Genomic DNA, 13,490 nt, shown 5'->3' with positions numbered 1-13,490 from the left:
CTCAGGGGAGTCCTTCATTAAGATCCCCTTACACACTCATTGTGCTCCCTAATAGAGGGCAGGGCAGTAACTCACTGTGCGTGTTTGTTATTTTGTCAGTCCGTTTGGGCCTCCAGTCATGCTTGTTGTTCAGCTGACAGAGCTACATTGTTAAAGTTGTGTATTGGATTTGCTGCTGCAGGTGGGAGTTTCTGTCCCTCAACACTTCACCGCTTATATCTTGTAGTTCGTATTTATCAACAGCCTGAGGTAGATGGGTTCATTTACATTTGTACCTCCTGCTTGCTTTACATAATCTGGGAAGCATCACCATTCTCGTGAAAGGAGTAGACTAGATTTCCATTATTCGAAGGCTTTGCTCTTGCCCGTGTTGCTAGATTTAGAAGCCCTAATTTAATCATGTGGAATAGACTTACAGCTAGCAGCTATTTTCACAACCTTTCTTGTTGATTTATTTGTTGTATAAAAGCTGAAACCTCAAAGTTATTTATCACAGGAGGGCCAGAAATCCAAATTTAGTTGGAGGAAATGCTGACACAGATGTCACCATTAGTGAGTCACATTAAGATAGTTATATGCTACACTTTCAAGCTGATCACTCTGTTGGTGCCTGGAAGTAAGAAGGTTTCACTAGAACAGATTAGATTGGGTACATTGAGAATACAGATACTGATGTCCAATGTCCTTGAAGCAAAAGGGAGTTTGCATCATACATAATGGGATTATACATATCTAACCAAGGCTGTATTAAAAACCTGTGAAGCATAAGTAGTGTAACAGTAAAATTATGCAGCTGGATCTCTTTTGTAATGGTGGGACTGGAAGGATGTGAAATTGACCTTGCTTTTGAAAAAGTCTAAGAACAACTCATGTGTATATAAAAGATGTTTTGTTTTTGTTTGTTTGTTTGTTTGTTTTTGTGCTTCATGTCCGCACAGAAATGGAGCATTTTTGTTGCCCATTATCCATAGCATGCTAACAGGATTACCATTAAGAGCTGAGCAGACATCATCCCAATCTATATCTGAATCTGAGACTCCTTTGCCCCCATATGGAGCTCACACTAACAGTGCCGAGTCCTTGTTATGGTTAGTATAAAAGATGGAGGTAGCTACAGTAATTGGTTTCTGAAGCCTTGAAGAGTGTTTTCATTTCGAATGCATTTTTATTTATTTGGTTTTTTTTTTATCCGGAAGCCATGTCCATGTTTAATACTGTTTGTGGTACTTGGTGCAGATGGCTGTATCCTCAGTGTTGAGAAGAGGGCAGGGTGTAGATTAGGTTTGGTCAACTAACCCGTTTGCCACGGAATATCGAACCCTCCTCGAGGCCTGGTGCAAGCCATGCGCGTCTGCCCCAGGCTTCTTCCACCTGTCCTATCAAAATAAAGCATAAAAACATAAATTACTGTTATTAAAGAGTCGCTTGGTTACCTGATTTTTACCTGATTTTCTGTTGCAGTTACTCCTCAATGAAATGATTATTCCTTAATTAGTATTATTAATAATTATTGCTCTAATTAGTATGTTCAGCGGTAAATGGACTTGTTCTTATGTAGCGCTTTTCTACTCTACTCAAAGCGTTTTATACAACACGCCTCAGTCACCCCAGCACTTTTTTCTTCCTAAGTGGTGCTTTCTAACATTCACATTTTTATGAACGCATCAGAGGAGCAACTTGAGGTTCTGTATCTTACTTAGACATGCAGATGGGAGCAGCCAGGTATTGAACGGCCCACCTTTCAGTTAGTAAAGGCCCTACATCCTGAGCTACAGCCACCCAAGTATGAAGTCAACCTCCAAGCCTCACAATGTGACACAAATACATTTAGCCAGGATCAAATACCTTACTACTCTACAGTTATCCTTACAGTTGCTGAACATTATAAGCCTTTATACAGAAAGTCTCATTAGACTGCATTGGGTTTATCAAGGTGTACTTAATAATGTGTCAGCTGAGTGTTTATACTAATAGTGATTCAGATGCTTTGCAGGTTTGTTGGAAACTAAAATTTCCTCCAAAGTTTTCTAAAACTTCTCAAGTTGTCCTGTGTGGCGAGGAGGCTGTAAGCAAATTGGATTTAGAGTGACGCGACAAATTGGAGAGACGTGCATCAAAAAGGTCATCAGTCAGTGTGCGGTGTACACACACGTACCTCGGCTTGCTGATGAAGCAGGAGATCCCACTTCACACAATCTCAGTGTTTTGTTTACTTTGTATCTATGATCCTACCACAACTCTATTTATATAGCAGTTTGTGTGTTTGGAGAGTGCGTGGCTTCAGCACCAGCCCACTGATAATAAGGCAATATGTTGTGGAGGATATTCTTTGAAATTTACTTTTTGACAGTTTTACTTGTATATAAATGTGTGTGTGTGTATAAATCTTATAGCATCTAAAATAGGATTGTTGTAGGACAGTTTTTCCAGCACTTGAGCATCATATGCTCTCTGGCTCGTCAAGGAAAAGCAGCAGATCAGCAGTAGTACGAACCAAATGTGTCTGTTTTACTGAATTGTACAGAGTCCTAAAGTTAACAGGAGGCAAGCCGAGTAGTTCTCGGTAGTTTCCGACTGCAGCGAGCCAGAAAAGCCAGCTGGCATTTATAACTGGGTTTCTAGTGTATTTGTGGGCATTGCCATTTGCACTCCCACCCCCATTTTAATCGTCACATTTGCACTCCACTTTCATCTCATGATTTAGGAGGCTTTTTATTTTTGTAATTGTAACATGTACACTGATCACCACTCTGTCCACAGTGTAAATCCACCCTCCTCTCGCGCCCCTGCGTGCGTTCCCTTCATCTGTTTGGATGAGTGTCCAGAGTGAATGTTCATGTGTTCTCTGTATTTATTGATTGGCCCGGCTCTCATCTTTCTCTCGCTCTCGTTTTAAAATGAGGCCTAACCCCCCAGTGTGGCCTGATGGCTCAGGCTGCAGCCCTGGGCTTAGATGGGGGTTGACAGACCCTTGGCTGTGGACCTTCTGATCAAATTTGCCAACTTAAGAGGGGAAAGCCCCCCACTTACCTCTCCTCCTGATTCTTGTGCGTCTTCCTTGGGTATGTCTTCTATCTTGTGTGTGTGTGTGCGCGCGCGCCCGCATGTGTTACTACCCATCTGTGTGTGCGTGCACAAGTGCTACTGGCCGAACTCTGCCCTTTGTCGGGACCATTTGTTGTGGCCCTGTTCTGTCCTGGTATGTGTGGGTATTAAAGGGGGGGATGATGGGTATTAAGGGGAAGGTGAAGGTTTAGGATTACACAGTCAAGGGTCCTCCACAGATTGATGTCCCCCTCAATCCCTCAGCGTTATTTCGGGTTCTTTTGTATGTTCGCCAGAGAACATTTGGGTGCAGAGAAATGGTTGTATGACACAGACAGACAGCTTGCACACATGTGATTTGTTTTTTTATTTTTTGTTAATGGGTTGATAAATGCATCTGTCACACCAGAAAGATTTTTTTTGGCCACAGGCTGCTGGATCTCTGAATTCATCCACCAAATGAGGAGAATTTAATTTGGGGGAGAGGGGAAGGTTTCTGCAAACCTGCTTAGGGATGACGAATCAGCTGCAGGTTTAGAACAACTACATGATTTTTTTCCATCGTTGACCTGTTATTGTTAATGTTTCTAGTCACTTGAAATGGCAGAGTCTATACTTGAATTTAATTTGTGTTTATGAAATCAGAAACTCGCTTTTTAAAATTCTCAATTGTTTAGTTTGGCCTGCTTCTCTTGCATGATGGTGTGTTTACGTCGTCCTAATCGAGTGATGTTCACAGCGCAGGCCGAGGGAAGCTGCTTATTGTTGCGGATCGCAGATTGGTTTGACCTTTGACCCTTTTGCCTGCAAATCTGACAACCATTAGCAGGTGTGTGTCTCTCAGGATGGAGGGTGACTCCTAAAAGCCATTCTGCTGTAATTGAGTCTCTGTCCTTGTGTTTAAAAACAGCCTGACAGGAGCTCGTAGTTGACATTATTGGCTGGCATACAGAGTGAAGATAGAAGCTGGCTTCTGTAACGGAGCTGAGGGTGCAGAGAGGTCAGAGTTTGGTTTAGGTTAAACCCTCTGCCGTACGTACGTGTGTGCAAGGGTGCATGTGCTCGTAATGAAGTCTAAGTAAATATTGTTGCCCCTGGTGTCCCTTGTTCTGCTTCTGTATCATCTCTCTTGTCTCAAGAATCACAAATCAGTTCCCAGAATTAGACACAGAAATACCTGAACCAACCTATCACGTCTCATTTGTGGTCGCATCTGTCAGACTGCATGCTCTGATGTCATCTGAGTAAATACTGTTGCCCTCATTTCTTTCATTGAGGGTTTCAGAATCACAGTGGTCATTTTTACATTTCCCTGAATTAGACATAAGAATACATAAGCCTGCCTACGCCGCCGGTGCGTTTGGGGAAATGAGGGCTGCGATGTTTCCATGATCCTGTAGTCCTCTTAAAGAGTGGGCTTTTCTCTTGATAGGAGTGGACTTAACAAATAGTCACATGGGAGCAGTGCTGCTATTCTGGCATCAATAGCATGTCTGAGGGCGGACGGTGGACGGCGCAGGGGCTTAGAGTTTAAACGGCGACTTCGTAACACCTGCTAATGAGGCCATGTGAGAATGAGCTTATGACAGAGATTATAATTGATAATGGATTCATCTGGCGTGCATTTGTATTTATTTGTTTACTTTATAACTTTATTTTGAAAAGTTCTATATAAATACTAATAAACTAAATAAAGGTTTGTTTTCTTTCAGAATTATTTATTCTATGGATTTTGTTCCCACATGAACATGTTTTATGAGTGAGCAGCTATTTAAATTTTAAATAAAGAAGAACCACATTTTGAGTCTTTGCAAACGCAGCTTTTAACATTTTAAAAAAGATTAACTTCAGTAACTGTTAGCACAAGTTTTTAAAATTCATTTTAGTGACTTTGTTCTAAATCAATGGCACCCATACCGAGTAATATTATTAGTATTAATAATAGTAGTAAATAATTCATAATAACAATACTAAATCATCAATAATTATAGTGACTGACCCCCCAAAATAGCATTACTATTTACCCTGTGGAGTGAGTTGAATTTATTTATAGTGTTAGCTTTCAGTGATTAGTAAAACCAGATATTTGAGATTAAATCATCATTGATTTAACATTTTATTGCATTCCAGTGCTTTTTCCCCCTTTTTTTTCTCTCCTTTGCTTTGCTTTTTGGGAACCATTTATTTTCTCAAATTCACTCCCCACCAACCAGTGGCAATATTTAGTTGATACTTCGACGGTCTAGCATCTTTCAAAAGTTAGTAAGTCCCTCTGACTGTTCCTTTATTCCCCAGGCACTCACTCTATTCGATAGAGCCATAGATTTGATTTGGCGTAGATTTCAAAAACAGGAATAATCATTTAAATTCATGATAATCATGATTTAATTATTGGCCACAAGAATTTTCACTTCTTTTTTTTTTTTTGTCTCCGTGACAGCTGTATTGCACCCCCATTTAAAAAAATAAAATAAATAAAAGTAATAAAAAGTCTGGCTTCACTGCTGCTGTTGTGTATCTGCCATTATATTGCTTATTTACTTGACAACGTATTAAAAACTTGGCTGAGAAAATGCAGTGACATACCAGGATGCGTCTTTTCCTGCTATTAAAGTACAGTATTATAATTGAGCGGACAGCAGGAGGATTGTTGTCATTGTTGAGTTATTTTCAATCAGTGTCGGCGTTTGTGATCTTGGCCGGTTGTATTAAATCAGTCACAGCTTTACAACAGATTGACCTTCCCGATGGCAGACATGAGAACACAGCTATGGCATCTGCCAGGACAGGTGTGTGTGTGTGTATGTGTGTGTTGTGCTCTGTGCTCGTGAATTTCATGCGTGCAAGTGAAATCATTTTAGTGAAAGAAGGGCTTTCGGTCTCTGTGGGTGTGTACGGAGGTGTGTGCAGATATAACTTCACGGTAGCAGAAGAGAGCCTGTAAATCTTTTATGCATCTTTGCGTGTGCGAGGCTGTGTTCGTGAAAGAGTTTTGCGAACGTGTGTGTGTGTGTGTGTGTGTGTGTGTGTGTGTGTGTGTGTGTGTGTGTGTGTGTGTGTGCTCAAGTGCCTTGTGGACATGTTGTGTGTATGTCACCCCGCCACCCCCCAGCTCTGACAGTGGTGTGTTCCTCCACAGGTGCTATTTCAGTCGACCGACTGTCATCCCAAAATGCTTTTCAGCTGAGTGCTTTTCAAAACAATCGTCACTGGTGCCCCAGACTCTTTTTACAAGGGCCCTCTGCTACACAGAGGTTTAACATGCCGCTTCTGATCTGCTGATCAGCAGAAGGATGTATGTGGCGTGTATGTGTGTGTGCCAGAGTTCAAAATGTAATGATAATGGGGGGGGGGGGGGGGGGGGGGGGCTCGCGCATTTATCGTTTGTCTTTACTGCTGCCTTTCAGTCTGCAAACCACTCATCACTCAACCAAGCAGGTCAGTTAAGACTAATATTCTTATTAAAATGACAGCCTGGCAAAAGACAAAAGATATTTTGATGAGAAGTGTATGAGTGTGACGGTTGGGGGGGGGGGGGGGGGGGGTAGTGGATTCAAATAAAGAATACACGAGATTGACGTGACAACAAGACATGTAAGGCCCTAATAGATGAGGCCAACAAAAAGCTGAGCAACAGCTGGGAAAAGGAGGATATCACAACAAGGCTGAACCACTCATCAATTAGCATGACAGGGTGCAATAATGCACAGCTAATGGGTACAGCTCGTGTGCAGGCACACAGGTGCACATGCAAAGACATGAGGCGCTGTTAAAAGCACTAAATGAAAAGAGAATTACAAGCTGTGAAAAGTCATGTCAAAGACGGTGGGAAAATGCAGCTTTTACAGTGAGATATTAGGACGGGTATTAAAAAGTGTAGCTGGGTTTGTGTTAAGCGGCTCTGTAAAAATATTCAGTCTGAAATCCATTGCTCCCTTTTAAACTTTGATTTAAAGTCTGAGTTTTATTCAGCTGGACAGGAGGTGTTATTTCTCTTAGACTTTGCCTCCTGTAGTTGTTACTCCTGGTCACTTTTTTCTTTTCTGTTTTTTTTTTTGGCATCTTTAAGTGCAAACTAGTGGTAGTACCACTTAACCAAAGTACATCTTCTGGAGCCCCAAAGTCTGTGTGTTTAAGGCACAAGGCAGATTTGTTGGGTACATGAGGTTTTAAAAATTAGTAGTGCAAAGGAAAAATGCCACATGGAAGCTGCATGTCAGTGTAAAACTCGTGCAGGAATACCGCACTAATGCTTTAACTTCTGAATCTAAACTTGGAGCGTCTGAAAATGCTGCTGCTGCCAACTGCAGTGTCTTGACTCTGCTGCAAGTCACAGGTTTATGTTTATTGCAAGGTTTGCATTCAAGTGGGGCACACTGGTTGGATAGCAAAGCGTTGCAGATGTGTTCTTGATGGCCAGGTGAAAAATGTTGAGTTTGTTAAATAAATCTTTTGCAGTGATCACAAAAGATATTTTTTTTAATGATTAATTAAACTGTGGGTTGTAGAGCGTTCACCTGTTTCAGATACTAAAATAGGACATGGTAGAAAACATTTGAGAACCATTGGTTTAGGTCAGTGCAAACCTCGCGATACCAGATGGGACTATGTAATATTCAGTATGACCATATTAATGTGAACTAAACGTCTGCAGTAGCTATGTGATTATTTATTTCAAATCAAATGAACCAAAGCTAGGCACTCTACGGTCGAAGACTGTGGCACATAATCTCATTGCTTTTGAAATGGCTGGTTTGAAGGCGGGGCTAGGACTGTGACCACTCAGAGCAGCGGCTGATGTTGCAGCGTACGCACAGAATAGAATATATTCTACTTATTGCAAGGTATGTCCTTTTATTTGGTGTCTCAGTCCAAGGAATGCAACCTGACATGTGAGCCCTCACCTGCAATGTGGCATCAAAAGGAAGGATGAGGTGAAACTGTGATTACAAACGTGAGAAATTCAGTCTCATGTGTTCTGTCCTGATCCTTCACTTTGCAGGAGCACTTGTCAGCGAGCTGCTCAATTACTGTCCGGTCTATTTACACTGTATTAACACCAAGGAGCCGGAAAGGATGAGAGGCAGGAATGTTAGAAAATTGGTTTTATAGTGTGAGGGAAAAAGAGCGACTCGGTAATTGGAAGATTTTGAATAGATTATCTAAATTCACTTTGTAGAAAATGGTTAAACTAAGGGAAGCAGCTTCACTGGTTGCAGGTATTAAGATGGCAAAACTCAGTCAGAAGTAATGATTGTAAAAATTGAAAGAACAACTCTTATTTCGTAGCTGGAGCGAAAATGCGATCAGCGCAAAAAGCCGAGCGAGGGTACAGACTGATTCGATCAATTTGATTGATGTTAGCAGGTTAACATTAAGCACTGTGAGCCCCTCTGCTGAGTTTTTTCAGATGTTTGGCCCAGAATGAGCGTCATTCACGGTGCTGACGAGTGCAGTCATCACGGTGAAGACGTACATGCACTCTTTTTACCCCCTGGGGATGTGTGTTTGCATTGGTTCGTATAGTATGTGTATGCCGGTATGTGTTTAAAGATGAGCGCGCGTGCACACACACTGTCAGTTGCACACATTCCAGCGTCATGGTCAAACGACTTGTCTTTCACACAGTTCATTCCTTAAAGCAGTCTGTCCTGCTGGAACTGACAGCATATGGAAAACCTGTCTAAATGAGTCCACACATCAATTACATCAACGCATTCTCACCTCGCTCGCTTGTCTGTCTTTCCCACATCTCCCCATTCATCACGTCTCTGCACTTTTTATTCAGTCCGTTCCATCATTTCAGCTTCGTCTCCTGGCTCTTTCTCCTTTCAATGCTTTTATTTTGCTGTTTTGTTATTATAAAAAAAAAAGTATTACTGGAGATTTCAAGATGGAGTACAAAAGCAGAGTTTTAGCCGAGTTTTGTTGATGTAATGATTGACACTGTGAGGATAATGAGCATGGCTAAGTTTCTCTAAGATGGTTCTCGTTTACTGTCTGCATCAGCAGGCCTGCATTAAAACATTGTCCTGGGCTCTGTTGGTGGGTGTGTATTGTGCCAAGTAGCAATAAGCAATGAAATACAATCCATGGTGTCTATTTGATGACTGCATTTGTGAATTTCAAGATCTATCATACCCGGACTCTAGGGCTGCCACAAACGATTATTTTGATAGTCGACTAGTCACCGATTATTTTTTCGATTAGTCGACTAATCAGATCATGCATCCATTGGACGTAAAACGTACAGCTTATTGCACCAGCATGCATCTGCTCTTATATAACTATCATTAGCTTACAGCCCGAAGTGTTTAAGGTATGTGCTAACTAAAAATAAAGACAAGATGATAGTTTATTAAATTTTAATGACTTTTGCAGATTGTTTCGGTGGAGTTTAATAAACTCAGCCATCTGCTCCTTGCTATCTAAAATATAACAGGACACCGGAGTATAATCTCGAGCATCTCACACTTCTAATAATCAGTTGTCTGCTTGACGTTTATTCAGCTGTGTAAAAACTTGAGGTTACTCTATTCCGTAACCCCCGTTCTCTGATAACATGAGTGAGGTGTCTCACTATGGGGAACGCTCTCTCAGCGTTGTCCTCAGAAGCCTCTATATCATTACTCCAGCCAGTATTGGCTGGCAGTCGTGACGCTTGCGTCAGGGAGGGGCCACCCTCCTCCCTATAAAAGGGTGTGACGCAGCGTCACCCGTCATTCAAGATAAGCTCACCTCTTCCTCACTTCGTGCAAGGAGGGTGATCTGGTGAGACACCTCACTCATGTTATCAGAGAACGGGGGTTACGGAATAGAGTAACCTCAAGTTCTCTTTCAAACATTCGTTTCGGTGTCTCACTATGGGGATATGCAGACTCCCGTATTGCCAGATAAGCCTATCTGAACGACTGACTGCCAATTTAGGAGGTCTCGTGGGGACCCACACTTAACACAGTGTGGGCTAGAGACGGTGCAGTGACATCCAACCTGTAAAACCTTGCAAAGGTCAAAGGTGAAGCCCAGCTCGCAGCTGCACATATCTCTTCTATAGAGACACCCCTAAAAAGGGCCCAAGAGGTTGCCATCCCTCTGGTAGAATGAGCACGAAGTCCCTCCGGGGGGGGCAGACCCGTGCTGGAATAAGCCAATTGGATCGCCTCAACAATCCAGTGGGAAATGCGTTGTTTGCTAACGGGCTTGCCAAGATGTGGTTTAGCCCAGGAAACAAACAGCTGATCCGACCTCCTGAAAGCCTTCGTTCTCTCCATATAGGTACATAAAGCCCTAACTGGACAGAGAGCATGTAGGCGCTCCTGTTCAGGGGAGGAGAAAGGAGGAGGGCAAAAAGCTTCCAGCTCCAATGGGGTGCATTGGAGATAAGGATTTTTGGGCACAAAGGCCAGATTTGGCCTGAGTGTGACTCTAGAGTTATCCCGCGTGAATCGGGTGCACTCTTTGTGTATTGACAGCGCATGAATATCACTGACACGCTTCGCAGATGCGAGAGCCAGGAGCAATGCAGTCTTCAAAGACAGGATTTTTATTTCCACCTGGTTTAGTGGTTCAAATGGTGGCTGTGAAACTGCCCCCAGCACCAGGGATAAATCCCACGTGGGAACGAGAGGTTTAGACACCGGGTGGAGCCGTCGTGCCCCTTTCATGAAACGGCAGACTAGCGGGTGATGGCTCACCGGGCCATCCACGAAGCCCACATGGCAGGCTGAAATGGCTGCTAGATATACTTTCATTGTGGAAAAGGCCTTTCCTTTATCTAACAGTTCTTGGAGAAAGGAGAGAATTGTTGTCACAGAGCATTGAAAGGAGAGAGTGTGAGACTTTCCACACCATTCCTCAAATACCCTCCACTTGTTCTCATACAATGATCTTGTGGAGGGGGCTCTAGCACTCTGAATAGTGGCTATAACACCCTGGGGGAGTCCTGCCGTACTCAGATTCAACCTCTCACGGGCCAAGCCCACAGGGCAAGGCGCTCGGGGTGAGGGTGAAAAATCTCCCCCCTGGCTTGGGAGACTAGGTCTCGTCGGAGAGGGAGAGGCCAAGGTTCGCTCCACAAGAGGGGCACAATCTCCGCTAACCAATGGGACCTCATCCACCTTGGGGCGATCAATATCATTGTTAGCCCTCTCTCTCTCACTCTGGTTAGAGTGGGAGAAATTAAGGCCAGCGGAGGGAACGCATAAAGCATAGCATGTGGCCAGTTGTGAGCTAATGCGTCTACCCCTAGCGGAGCCTCCTGGTCCCTCAGGGAGAAATACAGTGGACACTGAGCGTTCTCCCTCGAGGCAAACAGATCGACCTGTGGCTGGCCAAAGCGGGTCCAGATTTGGGTCACCACATGTGGGTGCAGGGTCCAGTCCCCGTACTGCGGGTTTCCCCTGGACATTAAGTCTGCTCCCAAGTTCAGAGCTCCTGGAATGTGAGTAGCTCTCAGTGACAACAGATTGATGCTGCTCCACATGATCAGTCTGCGAGCCAGCATGTGCAAGGGACGGGAACGTAACCCGCCCTGCCTGTTGATGTATGCCACAACAGTGGTGTTGTCTGTTCTGATCAGAACATGGTGGTTTCTCAACAGGGGAAGGAAGTGTCTCAGTGCTAGAAATGCTGCTAGCAATTCTAGCCAATTTATGTGAGCACCCCTCTGTTGTGAGGCCCAGCTGCCGCTCACTGCTCTGCCCTCGTGAGTAGCACCCCAGCCCGTGAGACTCGCGTCCGTGGTCACCACCTTTCTGGCTGTGACAGCCCCCAGTGACACCCCCTGAGTGAGAAATGTGGGATTTCTCCAACAGTGGAGTGCTGCAGCGCAGTCTGCTGTCACTCTGATATAGCGGTAGGTATGGCCCTTTCGATTCAGTCTCAGTGATGCAACCCATCGCTGAAATTCCCTCATATGCAGTCTGCCTAGTGGAATGACTGCCAGTGAAGACGCCATTAATCCCAGCATCTGCAGGCATTTTCTGAATGGGAGATATCTTCCCAACTGAAAAATGCCGGCATGTGATAGCATTTTTTTTACTCTGTCCACAGAGAGACATGCTCTGTACGAGGCGGAGTTTAGAGCTATTCCTATGAAAGAGATGGCCTGAGCTGGCTGCAGGACACTCTTTTGGTAGTTTATGGTGAAACCCAGAGCCATCAGATGATCCACTGTCAACCTGGTGTGCTCTCTTCCCATTATTTCGGACTCTGATAGCAGCAGCCAATCGTCTATGTATGTTGCTATGCGGATGCCCCGCCTCTTCAGTGGGGCTATGGCTGCCTCTGTGCATTTCACAAATACCCGAGGGCTCAGTGAGAGACCAAACGGCAGGACCTGGTACTCGTACATTCTGCCCTGAAACGCAAAGCGCAGGAATTTTCTGTGAGGTGGGTAAATAGGGATGTGAAAGTATGCGTCCTTCAGGTCTATTGATGTAAACCAATCGCCTGGGCGCACTACATGCAGCAGAGTGGTGGTCGTCAACATCCTGAATTTGTATGACCTCAGATGCTGATTCAGAGCCCGTAGGTCCAGTATCGGACGCAGTCCCCCTCCCTTCTTGGGCACGAGAAAATACTTTGAGTAAAAGCCGCATTGGCTCTGCTCCTGGGGTATTTCTCGTACTGCTCCCTTTGATAGCAAGGTAGTTATTTCTTCTTGCAGGATCCTGGCTGATTCGCCTTTTGCAAGAGAGAAAATCACTTTGTGAAATCTGGGAGGGGTGGTTGCGAATTGCAAACGATAGCCTCGCTCTAATGTCCTCACAACCCATTCTGGCGCAGCGAGAGCTCGCCATCTCTCTATTCTTGCTGACAGCGGCCCCAAAGACAGGCACTCCACAGTAGACGGAGCTCTGGCTCCCTCTTGTGGCGGAAACTGGTCCTTCGGGCCAGACCCGACTGCGCATGCGCGGGTGGCCCGCGCTTGACCAGCGCTTATGGGGCCGGACACCACTGAGGGAATCAACCCCGGTGGTGTCTGGGTGTGTGGGGGCATTATGTTTTTCAACATGCTTTCTGTGTTTTTCACACATTTTTCCCGTGCCCTTGGCGACATGCCTGGATGCAACGGGTGAGTTTTTAATAAACAGTGTGTTTTGTGAGACAGACATGCTTGATTCAGCTGAACAGTGTCTCGCCGTCTCTTTGTTGAAATGCGCTCTGTGGGATCCAACTCGAGTCCCAGGCGCTGAAAGGTGGAGGCAGAACACACTTCTCCGAACGGGCTCCGGAACTGAGCCCTGGAGTGAACTTGGAGCCCGGGCTGGTCCGGCTCCGATCTCCCCGTGGGGGATGTTAGGCAGTCCGCTTCTTCTTGCGGTCCGACTGCTTGGCTGGTGGTGGGGCACCCTGAGCGGCAGCAGGCGGGACGTGTTTCCTGGGCCAGTGGGTCTTAGGGTTCTGCGATCCTAGGGGACCCTGGGCCGCGACCTGCGGGGCTG

At 44.8% G+C, this 13,490-nt stretch overlaps 1 protein-coding gene across 2 annotated transcripts in view; it reads left to right on the top strand.

Annotated features, from left to right (window-relative positions):
• Positions 1 to 13,490, top strand: part of pola1 (polymerase (DNA directed), alpha 1) — a 66,806-nt gene that overhangs the window by 13,797 nt on the left and 39,519 nt on the right. The gene's annotated exons all lie outside the window — the stretch shown is intronic.

Source organism: Neolamprologus multifasciatus, chromosome 9 (genome assembly GCF_963576455.1).
Source record: "Neolamprologus multifasciatus chromosome 9, fNeoMul1.2, whole genome shotgun sequence".
NCBI classification, from domain to species: Eukaryota; Metazoa; Chordata; class Actinopteri; order Cichliformes; family Cichlidae; genus Neolamprologus; species Neolamprologus multifasciatus.
This window is presented reverse-complemented; position numbering and strand designations above follow the sequence as displayed.